This window comes from Lissotriton vulgaris, chromosome 1_1 (assembly GCF_964263255.1).
Source record: "Lissotriton vulgaris chromosome 1_1, aLisVul1.2, whole genome shotgun sequence".
Lineage (NCBI taxonomy): Eukaryota > Metazoa > Chordata > Amphibia > Caudata > Salamandridae > Lissotriton > Lissotriton vulgaris.
Window position 1 is genome coordinate 311,362,376 of NC_141685.1, and position 14,892 is coordinate 311,377,267.

General features: G+C 45.6%; 1 protein-coding gene across 1 annotated transcript in view; it reads left to right on the forward strand.

The window, feature by feature from the left end:
* The window catches only part of LOC147747101 (vitamin D3 hydroxylase-associated protein-like), a 374,791-nt gene that overhangs the window by 190,308 nt on the left and 169,591 nt on the right, over nucleotides 1-14,892 (forward strand). The window lies entirely within an intron of this gene.

Here is a 14,892-nt window from a genome sequence, read left to right on the forward strand (position 1 = left end):
GGTTGCCATAGCAAGTTGTGCCCATTTTTGCATACCTTCTTTTCTTTGAAGACTGAGATAGGATCTACTCACCCTAATATTCGTTTTGATTTGCACTGAGGCATTTTCCAGTTAATATTTCAGATGTATCCGATTGGTAGATTGCTGTGCCTGGTGTTGAAAGGCTTTTAGCCCAACAACACTTTGTGACGAGCCACCAGGTTCCCTGCCCCAATGCTTGTGCACTCAAGCAATTCAATTATTTGTTTTATTATTCGGAACTCCGAGGGAGGTCCACAGAAGAACGATATAAAAACTACAACATACATTCATATATACCCACATGCATCATTTTACTGAAGTTCCAGACAGTTCATCAATACAAATTTAAAACACTTTTTTTAAAAGTTAAACATTTTGGCACATGCCATTTAATGAGAAGGAGAGAACAAGCATCAGGGGCAGCTTTAGGCTCATGGCCGCCCTGGGCAGGGAGCGTAGGTAGGGGGCCCCTGAAGAAGGGGTCCGGGTACGGCGGAGCCCCCTGGAGCTCAGGAAGGTACCAGCCAGCAGTGGGTAGGGAAAAAAAGAAGCCAATCATGAACCAGGAGGAACGCAGGCGCGGAGGCCAGTGAAAAGGGGTGGGGGGGGGTCAGGGTGTTTGGAAGTGGAACAGAGCCAGAGGCCGCCAAATCCCTGCCAGGGGCCGCCACGCAAATATATATCTATCCTCCGAGGATTATTATATTAAGGATATATATTGGCGTGGTGGCCCCTGGGGTTTGGTGGCCCTGTGCAGGTGCACAGCTTGCACATGCCTAAGGCCGCCCCTGCTGGCGAATCTCATGCGCTGATTGTACTTCGTACATTAAAAACACTGATATTAAAAAGTGACAACATGCAAATTTCAAAGAGGGACTTACACCAATCACAAATTCTCTCTTCCCTTAGGCACAAAGTCCCAGATGTCTGTTACTATTTGCAGGGGTAACAAATTTAATCTCAACATTAACATAGGTTTTGGAATCGCATGAGTCATATTCTAAGTAGGATAACTTTTTTCCCCCCATAAACCGCTTTCTTGTACAACCACATTTCTCTCATGATGCTGGCATAACAAAATGTCCCAGTTTAAACTTACTTTCTAAGATAGGTTTTTTTACGTAGCTTTTTCTTTTAAAAAAAGGATTTGGGCTTAGGAAAACTCCTAAAATGATCTGTGCCAAAACATTCCCTGGCTTTTAAAAAGTGACGAAGAATGCTCTTTTTCTTTCTTAAAGTGAACATTTTATATATTAAAGCCGTACATACTGTCCCCGCTTCTCCACCAAACAGGCATATCCTCCACTTCAAATCTGCTACTAGTGCTGTAACAAAAGTTGATAATAGCCCAAACTCCAGATGTAGGATGCATGAGCCAGCCACTTTGCTTAGACCACCCTTCCTGAGGCGAAAAGCCGGGAAGTATAGAGGACGCTTTTAACTTTGATTGTTTTTATTACTTGTACACTTTATTTGCATTTACCAGCGGTCGCTGGAGTGTTTTTCTGCTTTACTCCTCTCTGCCCCCCCGCAGCCGATTTAGGTGCTGTCACAGGGTTATTCACGATTCTAGCCGCCATTTTGGGGGAATTACCCGGGTAGCGGTGCAGCAGCCTGTCCCCTCCCATCCTCAGTCGCTCATAAATAGCGCGTTATCTAGCGCGCCACACTTTGCTTAGACCACCCATCCTGAGGCGAAAAGCCGGGAAGTATAGAGGACGCTTTTAACTTTGATTGTTTTTATTACTTGAACACTTTATTTGCATTTACCAGCGCTCGCTGGTAAATGCCTGCTTTACTCTTCTCTGGCCCCCCGCAGCCGATTTAGGTGCTGTTACGGGGTTATTCACGATTCTAGCCGCCATCTTGGGGGAATTAGTCTGGTAGCAGTGCAGCAGCCTGTCCCCTCCCACCCTCATCCGCTTCAAATTTTCACTTCCATCCAGCCGCTCAGCGGGCGCACCGACGAGCGCAGCGGGCGCGCCGATGGCGCGCCTAAGGCAAGCCCGTCTGCGCCCGTCCGCGACCTTTCCGCGACCGGTGTCATAAACGCTGCCGGTTTCAGCCCCCATGGTAACATTATCTACAGTCAGCAGGAATTACTGTCTCTCAGACCCTTGGGGTGCCTCCATTTTCAGTCATTTTCTCCTGAATTGTTTGTCAGCAACCACCCGTGTACGGTCTGTGACTCTCGGCGGAATAATAATATCTCTGTACAAACATGCCCATTGCCAATCGCCCAAACCACATCTCAGACCCCTCAAATGAAACTCCCTCTTAATGCTGGCCTTATTAACTGCCGCTCCTTAGTGAAACACTCCCTAGACATTTTTCAGACTCTCAGTGACAACGACTGGGATTTACTTTTTTTACCTGAAACATGGCTAGGTGAAGAAACCAACCCAGCATTGAGTCTAGCCATTCCCGCGGGATACAACATCTTATGTGCTAACCGTCAGAGTGGCAGACAGGGCGGCGGGATTGCTATTATCTATAAATCCCACTGGACAATTTCCTCATTTCCCTATGAACAAATTGATTCTATAGAGGCACTCCCTTTCTGTATTAAATTAACCGCCTCTATCACGTGCTCAGGCTTACTGGTATATCGCCCTCCTAAATCCAGCCCGTCGCACTTACCCAGCCTTTCGGATTTCATCCTTGAATCCAGCTCTCGTTACGCAAATTTCACTCGGCTAGGTGAGTTTAATCTTCATGCGGAAGGTGAATTCTGCTCACCTAGCAAGAATTTCTTATCCACTCTGGCCAATTGTGGATTAATTCAATTGGTCACTCTTCCCACACATAGAGCTGGACACACGCTGGACCTTATCTGTTCTAATCTCTTGACCATCACAGTAGGGACCCAAGTCCAGTGGTATGGTCTGATCACTACATTATTCCATCCTCTATTCTCATGTCCCACCAGGATAGACCCACAATATTAGCCAAGGAGTATGGCAAAAATTGGAGCAAGACCTCCCCGGAATGCCTACTGGAACATCTTCCCTCTGTTGACCCTCCAGGAGCTATGGACCTGGACTCACGTATAGATCATCTCAACAAATGGGTGATTTCAGCCATCGAGTCCATTGCCCCTCTCCGCCCCATTAAAACCCATCGTTCAGCCCCTGCCGCACCCTGGTACTCAGATGACCTTCGAAAATGCAAGTCTGTCTGTAAATCTTTCGAACGTCGTTGGAGACCGACTTATTCGGCAGAAAGTAAAATTAAATACAGAGCACCTCTTAAAGATTACAGGAAAATGATCATAAATCATAAAAGATGTTATCTAACGGAAAGAATTAACAAGGCTCACGGTTCTTCCACGGAGATTTTCAATACGGTTAAAACCTCTACTGATCCTCAGGCTCTTAATCGCCGTCCTCCGGTGTCTCAGACTTCTGCACTCAGCTCTCTGATTTCTTCGAAGAGAAAATAGCCTTAATCTATGACTCTTTTTCTAACAAAGATAGTCATGACTCCACAGAAGCTGCCCCCCGGACTTCACTCCCTGTCTTTGCAGACTTTCAGGAAATTCCAGTAGACCGTTCCCTTCAGGAACTACTGAAATGCAAGTCAAAATCACCCAATGACCCTTGGACAGCTAAACAATTTAAAATTTTAGCAGCATTTCTTAACCCTTACCTTGACAGCATCTGGAATACCTCCTTGAGCACCAGCAATTATCCTGAGGCAAGAAAACATGCCCTCTTGGTCCCTATCTTGAAGAAAGTCAATGATGAACCTGAGAACCCGGCTAACTATCGGCCCATTTCTTTACTTCCAGCTAAGATTCTTGAAAGACTCGCGCATCAACAGCTCGCAAGCTTCCTCGAATCTAATGGCCTACTTCATAATACCCAACATGGATTTCGGTCTGGCTATAGCACCGAGTCGGCCCTGATAGAGATGGCCGACTCCGTGCGGTGGACTCTGGACAGAGGATCGAGGGCGGTGTTGGTGCTGCTGGATCTTTCGGCAGCATTCGACACCGTCTCTCACCCGATCCTGCTCAACCGCCTTCGAGCTATAGGCCTTCAGGGCACAGCCCTTAATTGGATCGCTTCCTTCTTGACCAACCATACACAACACGTGTATACCCCTCCCTTCACATCTCCCAGTCGCCCACTGAAATGGGGAGTGCCGCAGGGCTCCTCATTGAGCCCACTTATCTTTAATGTCTATTTTTCCCCCCTGGCCGAGTTAATATCCCAGATGGGAATTAAGATGACATCATACGCTGACGACATCCAGGTTCACTTCTCGTATGATGATTCCAATCTGGACACATTTGACCCCCTGAAAAACTGTCTCGGAGACATTGCAAACTGGATGGAACTTAACTTCCTGAGACTCAATGCGGGAAAGACTGAGGTTCTCTTTTTCAATCAAGCTTCTCCGTTGGATTCCAATCTCTGGTGGCCTGTGGATCTGAGCCCTGCTCCTCTCCCCAAGGACTCTGTCAAAAACCTGGGTGTTAGATGGGACAAGTGTCTCTCCTTTCATAATCAAATCCACAAGGTTTCGGCAGCTTGTTTTTCAAAAATCAGAATGATAAAAAAGCTTATTAATTACTTACCCAGTAACACCAGGAAAACAATAGTCCAGGCTCTGATAACTTCTCACTTGGATTACGCCAATGGCCAGTATCTTGGCTTATCATCAGGCTTATGCTACAGACTCCAGATAGTCCAAAATGCGCGCAGCCCGGCCAGTCAGTGGCATTTCTCTCCAAGAGCAATTTCATCTTATCTGCGAAAGTTACATTGGCTTCCTGTCCATAAAAGCCATGATTTTTGCTTACCGGGCTACAAAAGCCTCGGATCCGCCTATCTTTCATCGTGCCTTCTACCCTACAGTAGCACTCGACACTTGCGTTCTAATTCCAAACTGCTATTCGTCATCCCTAGATTTAAAAAAGTGTGCACAGGGGGAAAGACATTTCAAGTATGTGCTTCCACTCGGTGGAACAAACTTCCGATCTCCCTTCGTCTTATTCAGGATGAATTGGTTTTTCGTAAATCCTTAAAAACATTCCTCTTCTGTTAAATTGCCTCTTCTGGTTTGATCTAGTGGTCTGAGGATGAGCGCCGGGACACCCCGTTGGGGTAGCTGCGCGCCATATAAAATACACAAATAAAGAAATAAAGAAATGGAATTCAGATTGCAAATCTGACGCAAAATGCGGCCTTCGGTCACATTGAAGATGCTCTAATACCGCATATCCATGTTATGTTATGTTAATAAAAATTTGTATAGCGCACCTACACCGAGAGGTTTCTTGGCGCTTAGCTTTGGACTATATCAATGCAGCAACCGAATACGCGTGAGCCTGCTCAAACAGCCATGTCTTGAGCATTTTTCTGAACCCCAGGAGATTGTTACAGGACCGTATCCCTAACGTTAGGGAATTACAGAATTTGGGACCCAGATAGGAAAACCTGCACCCTCCCTGGTGTTTGAGCTTGAAGGTGGGGATGGTTAGCAGCTGGAGGTGTGCTGAGCGCACTTTTGCGCGACGGAGCATGTCTTGATATCAGGCAATTGATAAATGTAGGACTCCTGCAGTGAAGGGCCTTAAAAATTAGGCACCCTGTCTTGAAAGCTGCCCGTTGTGCGACAGGAAGCCAGTGAAGTTTTACTAGTAAAGGTCTAGCAGATTGCCATTTTGGTTGTTTGTAAATGAGTCGCAGCTTGGTTCTGCACCATCTGGAGACGTTTAAGTAGAAATAGTGGCAAGCCGAGGTAGATTGAGTTTGAGAAATCAAGATGGGAGATTACCAAGACGATCACCACCTGTATAAGGGCGACGTGGGTAACCAGGTGGGCGATCTTCCTAATTTTGCATAGCTGGAAAAAGCAAGTAGATACCACTGTCCCCACCAGGCCTCTGAGTGAGAGGTCAGCGTTTATGTTAAGTCCTAGGCTTTTTACCGACAGGGACAGGATGGGGGGGGGAGGTCCTACGTCAGCCGGCCAATAGTGTGGGCCCCAGAAAGTCTGGGCCTTCCCGACCAATACTAATTCGGTCTTGCCCGGGTTAAGTTTAAGATGGTTAAGATCCATCTTACGCTGAATATGAAGCATAGTGGCTTGGAATTCCTGGATTGAGTCAGGGGCATCATCAATGGTAAAGACCAGCTGAAGGTCGTCCGCTTAATTAAAAAAAGTTACCTTTGTATTCCGTAAGGAGTGAATCAAAGGCTGAAGGTACAGGTTGAACAGGTGGGGAGACAACGATGAGCCTTGTGGGACCCCACACATGGTGGCAATTTTTGGAGCAGTGAAAGGGGCAAGACGCACTGCTTGGGTGCGGCCCTCGAGGAAGGATTTGATCCACTTGAAAGCTGAGCCATGTTTGCCGGCCTATCTGACACCTCCCAAATATCAGGAAGAGGGATATTTTTCTCTAAAATATTTTGTATATTCTATTACTAGCGTAGCTTGCAGCGTTTACCTTACTCGAACAATGTTGTACATGATCGTATTCACCACAATTATGAGAGAAGATTTTACCTGAATAGACATATAATTCAAACTTCTCAATTTTTTCATGCCCCAGAAACCAGTTTATATTCTCCCCAGTCTAGAGCTCTTCTTCCTGAAAGTCAGGATCTTACTTTTCGAAATGTTTATTTTTAAGTAATGTTCCTCTGCATACTGTTCCTGTGCTTCAAGACACCTTTGAAGACCAACATGTGACTGGGTATCATTAATATATAAGGAAAACAATAAAGGCGAAAATAGGCAGCCTTGTTTCAGGCCATTGTGCGTCAGATCTTTTTGGGATAACCCCCGATTTCCACCTAACAGTACTTGACTCCAAGTTGACGGGTGATAGCTATAACTAGCCTATAACTTGCCTCCACAAATATGTTTACATACCCTGACCAGACTGCTTTCTCCACAGCATCTGATGATCAACTCTATCAAACGGCATGGAGCAGTTAGTCTGTATACACCGATCTTGCCACTGACTGGGGTTACTTTTCTATAATTGATGATAGTACTGCTAAGCTATCTAATTTACTACAATTCCTCCTACATCCAGCCCGTTGTGGAGGAATTATGTGATTTTCAGTTGCCCATTTTTGAAGGTGAAATAATTGTACTTTAGCAAACAGTTTGCTCACTGCATCTAGAAACCCTATTTGCCTTTAGCTTGCAGGAGAGGGCTTTGGGCCCTTCCTAGGTCTCACCTAGGCAGCATGCATGTGCTGCTCTAGGAAAAGAACTTTAGGAATCGGTCTGCTCCTTTTCAGCAGCTCGTGCACGCCAGGCATCCACCTTGCGGGAGCGTGCAGCCATCGGTTGTGGAGGATCTTGTTTCCAATTTGCGGTTACTTTCACTTTTACGGTCGAGTGGCCGTGTTTTTTTTTGTGCTCCTCTTGTAACTGTTTTCAATTGCCCAATGATTTCTGTTTTTGTTCAATGTTTAATCCCACAATGGGCACGGGCAACATGATATTTCATTTGCACATAGATGCCATTTCCTTTTCGCATCGCTGCGCTTTTATCTTTCTGGATGCAAAAACCGTGTCACAATTTTTAAAATTAGTCAACCTCTGAAAACCTTTATCCAGCATGTACTTCCCTCCAGACAGCCTATGCCTGAAAGCGCTGCTATACTGACTAAATCTACTCATGAAGTCATGATCTGACTCATGTCAGCAGGCTTGCCTTCACCGGCGGCGGTTCAGCAGTTTTTCAATAACTTGATAACGCAGAACTGCGGACCAATGCCACTGATCCACCTGAATTACTTGAGGACGGGTGCTCCAAAACGTGCAAGTGGCCACACTTCTAAATTAGAAAGACAAATTGCTTGGAGACTAGAAGACTAAAGTTGCTTGTAGAATCAGGTTTGATGGATTGTTTTCCTTGGAGACATATTGCTTGGGGACTAGAAGACTAAAGTTGCTTGTAGAATCAGGTTTGATGGCTTGTTTTCCTTGGAGACATTTACAATGTCTTGACAAGTCACCGTGCTGTGGACACACCTCCAATCCAAGTACTAGAGCATGGATTTCTGACCTCTGCATTACTCAAATAGTATTTAAATATTTAGTTTTACTGCTTCAGTACTCACAACATTGCCCCTTATAATTCACCTATGTGCAGCAAGGCTTTGCTTATGGACAGCTAAGAGGAGAGGAGAGACTGCCCCCCTCTGTAAAACAAAGTTATTTTCAGCTAGACCATATCCGAGGTACATAAGCAAGACACTCCACCCTTGGAGGAACAAGGAATGCTCAGCAGTGTCTTAGAAAGCAACACATCTCAATGGTGAATTAACTGAAAAGTAGGCAGTGAATTTTTCATTATCTTCACAACTGGATTGACTTAAGTACAGATACAAACTAGGCTGTTGCAATATAGTTACTATGTTAAGTTTGGTTAAACTTTTCTGAAGTTCAGTTAAAAACTAAATTTTAGTGGAGACGAGGCAAACAAGCATGATGAAGTTACCTCCATCATCCATTGATCTCTTCTGAACACCATAGCAGTACACAGAGGGGTCCACCAAGGGGGTAAAGTTGTTCAAGTGGGGCACCACCAAGTCCACCACCACATCCACCACCACCAAGTCCACCACCACCACCATGTCCACCACGTCTACCACGTCCACCACGTCCACCACCATCACCACATCCACCCCCATCACCACATCAGGCCCCATCACCACAACCACTGCCATGTCCACCACCACCACCACCACGTCCACCACCACCATGTCCACTACCACCACTTCCACCACCACCCCCCATCACGTCCACCACATCCTCCACCACCACGTCCACCACCCCCACCACGTCCACCACCACCACCACCACATCCACCGCCAGCACCACCATGTCCACCATCACCACGTCCACCATCACCACGTCCACCACCACCACGTCCACCACCACCACGTCCACCACCACCACGTCCACCACCACCACGTCCACCACCACCACATCCACCACCACATCTACCTCCACCACATCTACCTCCTCCACCACCACCACCACGTCCACCACCACCACCACGTCCACCACCACATCCACGTCCACATCCACGTCCACCACCACGTCCACCACCACATCCACGTCCACCACCACATCTACCTCCACCACCACATCTACATCCACTGCCACCACCATGTCTACCATGTCCATCAACACCACTTCCACCACATCCACCCGGCTGTACATGGGACATTTAAGGATGCATTGGGTGTGAGAAGATGGGAATAGGGGCTAGAAGTATTACACCAGACCCAAGATACATTTTGAAGAGGCGCAATGTCACAGGGGCTCTTGTAAAAGCACTCGCAGCATCTCTACCTCACAGTGGTATACCTGCACGAGCCACTCACTCAAAACAAGATTTGGCATAGCCAATAGGTTGCGTCTTTGGGACCTTATAAGTGTTTAGCCATGCAACACTTGATGTTGATGCACCAAGGATATTGTGCTGGATAACTAAACACTTTTACGGTCCCAATGGCAAGACCTATTGGCTATGGCAATGATTGTTGTGGGGCACCACCTCGTCCACCACAACCACCATCATGTCCAACACCACCACCATGTCCAACACCACCATCACCACATCCACCACCATCACCACATCCACCACCATCACCACATCCACCACCATCACCACATCCACCACTATCACCACATCCATCAGCATCACCACGTCCACCACCACCACTTCCACCAACACGCCCACCATCACGTCCACCACACCCGCCACGTCCACCATATCCACCACCACATCCACCACCATGTCCACCACCCGCACCACGTCCACCACCACCACCACATCATCCACCACCACATCATCCACCACCACATCATCCACCACCATCACCACATCATCCACCACCATCACCACATCATCCACCACCATCACCACGTCATCCACCACCATCAACACGTCATCCACCACCATCAACACGTCATCCACCACCATCACCACGTCATCCATCACCACCACCACATCATCCACCACCATCACCACGTCATCCACCACCATCACCACGTCATCCACCACCATCACCACGTCATCCACCACCATCACCACGTCATCCACCATCACCTTGTCCACCACTATTACCACATCAACCACCAGCACCATCACCACCAGCACCACTACACCCACCACCACCACCACCAGCACCCCCACCACCAGCACCACTACACCCACCACCACTTCCACCACCACCACGTCCACCACCACCACGTCCACCACCACATCGACCACGTCCACCACCACCACCACGTCCACCACCACCACGTCCACCACCACCACGTCCACCACCACAATGTCCACCAACACATACGCGTCCACTGCCACCACCATGTCTACCATGTCCATCACCACCACGTCCACCCGGCTGTACATGGGACATTTAAGGATACATTGAGTGTGAGAAGAGGGGAATAGGGATAGAAGTATTACACCGGACCCAAAATACATTTTGAAGAGGCGCAATGTCACAGGGGCTCCAGAAAAAGCACTCTCAGCATCTCTACCTCACAGTGGTATACCTGCACGAGCCACTCGCTCAAAACAAGATTTGGCATAGCCAATAGGTTGCTCCTTTGGGACCTTATAAGTGTTTAGCCATGCAACACTTGATGTTGTTGCACCAAGGATATTGTGCTGGATAACTAAACACTTATAAGGTCCCAAAGGCGAGACCTTTTGGCTATGGCAATGCTTGTTGTATAGTGGCACAATAATAGTATCTTTCTAAGACAGGGGTGGGGGGATGCTACCTGAGAGATAAAAGCATTCAAATAACGGACACAAAAAAGTAGTGTATCATTCCGTTTAATGATTGGGATTTCCTCAGGGCCCATGGCACCAGATGCTCTTGAGCTCCATGATTTTCTGAAGTGTAGGGGGCCCTTATAAATCGAATAATACTGCATCTACTATAAGATACAGAGGGCCTCTAGCGCTGAGATTGCTGGCATAAAGATTGAAATTCTAGTTTGTCCGATCAGCGACCGAGATGGGGTTGCTTGTGCATTTATTCTGTAATCTTAATACTGTGCTACTAATCGCCAAAATGTTCTAAGATCATTTTAAAGCCGGGGTTTCTCTTAGTTTAATGCATTTTTCATCAACTTCCTTCTCTTCTCCGAACTAGGGCCTTTAATCTAGTTCTCTTACGTTAAGTCTATAAATGTCACCTTGTCTGTGGATAGAGATGAATTCAAATTGTTTCTTTACCAGCTGGTTTAATTCCTGATGTACTGCCTTTACGTGCTGATTAACCTTTCTAGATAACATGGGAATTTTACCTTTCCTCCCCAAACTAAGGGCCTGATTCCGATGGCGGTGAATCCACCACCGGCAGGCTGATAATGGCGGGTTCACTGCCATCGTAAGGCCATTACCCATCCACCAGATTAGAATGGTGTGCTGGTGGGCGGAAAGCTCATCCGCCATGGGTCCGACAGAGGCAATTGTTACGATTGCCTGTCAGACCCATCCTGCATCCCTAGAATGGTGGCGGTGCCTAGCAGGCACCGTCCACCATATTAGGATTCTGTATTTCCGCCAGCCTTTCCATGGCGGTTCCCCCGCTATGGAAAGGCTGGCAGGGATTAACTTTGGGGGCCGGATGCGGACCCACCCTGTGCAGGGGCACTTTTGTTTTGCACTTGGGGGGCACCTATGGTGCCCCCCTACATTTCCCTGCACCATGTGGCAGGCACTGCGTGGTGCCTGCCACGTAATGGAGGGAAAATCAAAACCTGCATTTTTCACATTGTGGCAGGGGCTGAAGACAGCAGCACCCTCCACAATGTTGAAACTGCCTTTTGCGGCCGCCATGGTGGCGCCTACATTGTAATTTGAGGTACGAGACTGGCGCCCTATATGCGGGTGGTTCCAATCCCCGGGACGATGGCGGACGGACTTGAGTATGTCTGCCATGGTAATCACCCCTAAGAATCAATTTCAAATGCATTTCATACTGGATTATTGGACCCCAGAATGCTATCTTCTCTGTACTATTCATGACCCCTGAAAGTTTTAAACCTAGAACCATTATGCAGCTAGAGGCACAGAAGGTACGCAGATTCATTTTACTATACGCTACATCGCCCCTCAAGTGGTTACATAGCTTTGACTCCTACAGTGCTAGTTCCACATTCATTCTCCAGATACAATGATCACTCAAAAGATATGACTGCACATTAAAGTTCGAGCATGCCCCATTCATCTGATAGGAGACAATCATATTATCAATCAAGGACTGTCCATTAGCGGAATGAAAAGTGAATTATGCAGACATATATATTGGGATTTGCCCATTCAAGAACACAAATTAATTGATTCAGAGGGAGTTCAGGAAAAAACGCCTATCTGTCCTGTTCTTAGTGGGAAGCAGTACCTCGGGGATAAACCACCCGTCCTACTTTTCCAAATTAGCAAAGGAGAAGGATGCAGAATAAGAGACTTCTTTCATTTAGGTCACTTACAATTATTACCTTAGGACAATCTTCTGACACAATAACATCATGGATAAACTTAATAAGTAAGCATCCCAGATGATCACATATTTTTCCTGTAGGAATACATTTGTTAGTGAACAAAAAAAAGGTACCACCTAAACCTTCATTTACAGCTGGTTTAAAACGCAGCATAATGTAGAAGGATGAATAAACAATTAATGATTTCAATTGGCAGTGTTCTTTGAAAAAGTTGCAATTCCCCCACAAGCGTGTCTTTGGTGACCAGTTTTGACTTGCAAGCAGACAAAATAATTTTCATATGTGAACTCGGAGGATGCCCAGGTTATACAGTTGATGGAATAAAATACTCTAGATAATTCAATTTTACTCCATGAGGTCCCATGTGTAATAAATTGAAGTTCTTAAATCCAGTATATGTAACAGTTTAGGTTTATTGTAGATTAAATTCAGGTCAGGTAGATAAATAGAATAAGGTTGTTCCAATGATAGAAAACCCCCACCAGGAGCAGATGGACTTCAGCTCAGCCTCCAGATGTAACTGTTCCTGCTTTCAAGCAAATACAATTGGAACACAGATGACATCATAGAGGCCTGCAGAGATAGAAATGAGAAACACTAAGGAAGTACAAAGAAGAAATGAAAGCAGGATGTAACACATCTCCCCCCTTGACAAAATAAAATAAGATAAGAAAACAAAAGAGAAGAAAAATTTATAATAGAACATATAGCATATACACAGGAAAAATTATGGTAAAGTAAAAGAAAGAGATAAAACAACAAAAAGTGAAAGTACAAAAGAAAATACTGTAACCCTCATGGTACAGAATCCATATCACATAGCGAACACAAGAAGTTCTACAAAAGAGCAACCAGCGGCTCTTTAAACATCAAAGATAGCAAACACTTGCTATTCCACAAATGAGCAACCTGCGGCTCTTCAGATTGAAAATAAATGAAACTCCTCTAATATAATAGAGCGCTAAAGCGGTACACATCCTAGTATAGAGCAACTTTCACTCTCACAAATTCCGAATACCTGAACACCTCTAACAAAGTTAGAGCACATTGTGGTTCAACAAAAAAACTAGAACTCTTCAAAATATTGAAATCTCATGAAAATGGCTCATCCTAAGAGGCAGGCCGTAAACACATAAAAATACAATGAAAAATGGAGCACCTCAATAAATGAGCACAAAATGTGGCCCTGCAAAAATACACATGTACACACCCCATGAACATGTAATTAGATGTAAGTGCAATCAAACATGCAATCCACAACGGATTTAAATAAAACAACTGAGCACCTCAAACAACGTTGAGCATAAAAATGGCTCACTCCATCGAATAACTAACACACCAGAAATCTGAATAGAAATTACAGAGCACCTCAACATACGTTGAGCATAAACATGGCTCCCACATTAAGGACGAGACTATCTCACTGTAGTATAACTAAACACCTTGCAAAATTAAAACGATACTATCTGACTGTAGTATAACTAAACACCTCAACCATCAAAGAAACTATCAGTTCCAGAACACACATGCAAAGTACACACATGCAAAATACACACATGCAAAATACACACATGCAACTCATATGTGAAACAATACATGGCAATAAACTGATGTGCAGTCTTTCCCAAATAATACATATATAAAAATCCACCACCTCCCTCTGAACATGAGAAAAGTAGTCAAAAGCAGCGATGTCTTTCTGCCAAAATAAAAATGTACATCAGCTGTGTACACCAGCGAAGAGAACGATGACATCCAAAATCAGCACAGCGCATTAAAGAATTTTCTTGCTGTATTTGCTTCCAATCAGTCGCTTAACGCAGAAGTAGCAGATTCAAATGTTTAATAGCACTTCGTATTCCCTTCCAATATGTTCACACTGCATACAAATGACGCAATGACATGTCATCGTAGATCCATAGTACTTCCCTCGTAAATTTAGAATAACAGTACCTTTATCTCCAAGACGTATTTATATTCCAGACGCGATAATGATAGCAGCAGCGTTGCTTCACAACGCGATGAGAAAACAAATATGGCCGCCAATGACGTCATACGTTACGCGACGTAACGCTAGTTGTCATCTCGAGTGTGCAGTCATCACGTTCCAGACCGTGGAATTCTGGGCAACAACGCCAGGTAGTGACGGCTGAAACCATGGAAACCACTCGCTCCAGACCGTCGCGTGTGCGAAAACGTTAAGCCAAACCAAAGGTAAACACTTTACCTAAATACATGAGAAACGTTGATAAACTTCAGTAAAAGTCAGGAAACACTTTTTTCCAGTAAATGCACAGTATTGTCACATCGCGCTCACAATCCAAGGAAGTTTTAAATACCTCAGCAGAATAACCGGAAATTTTGTCC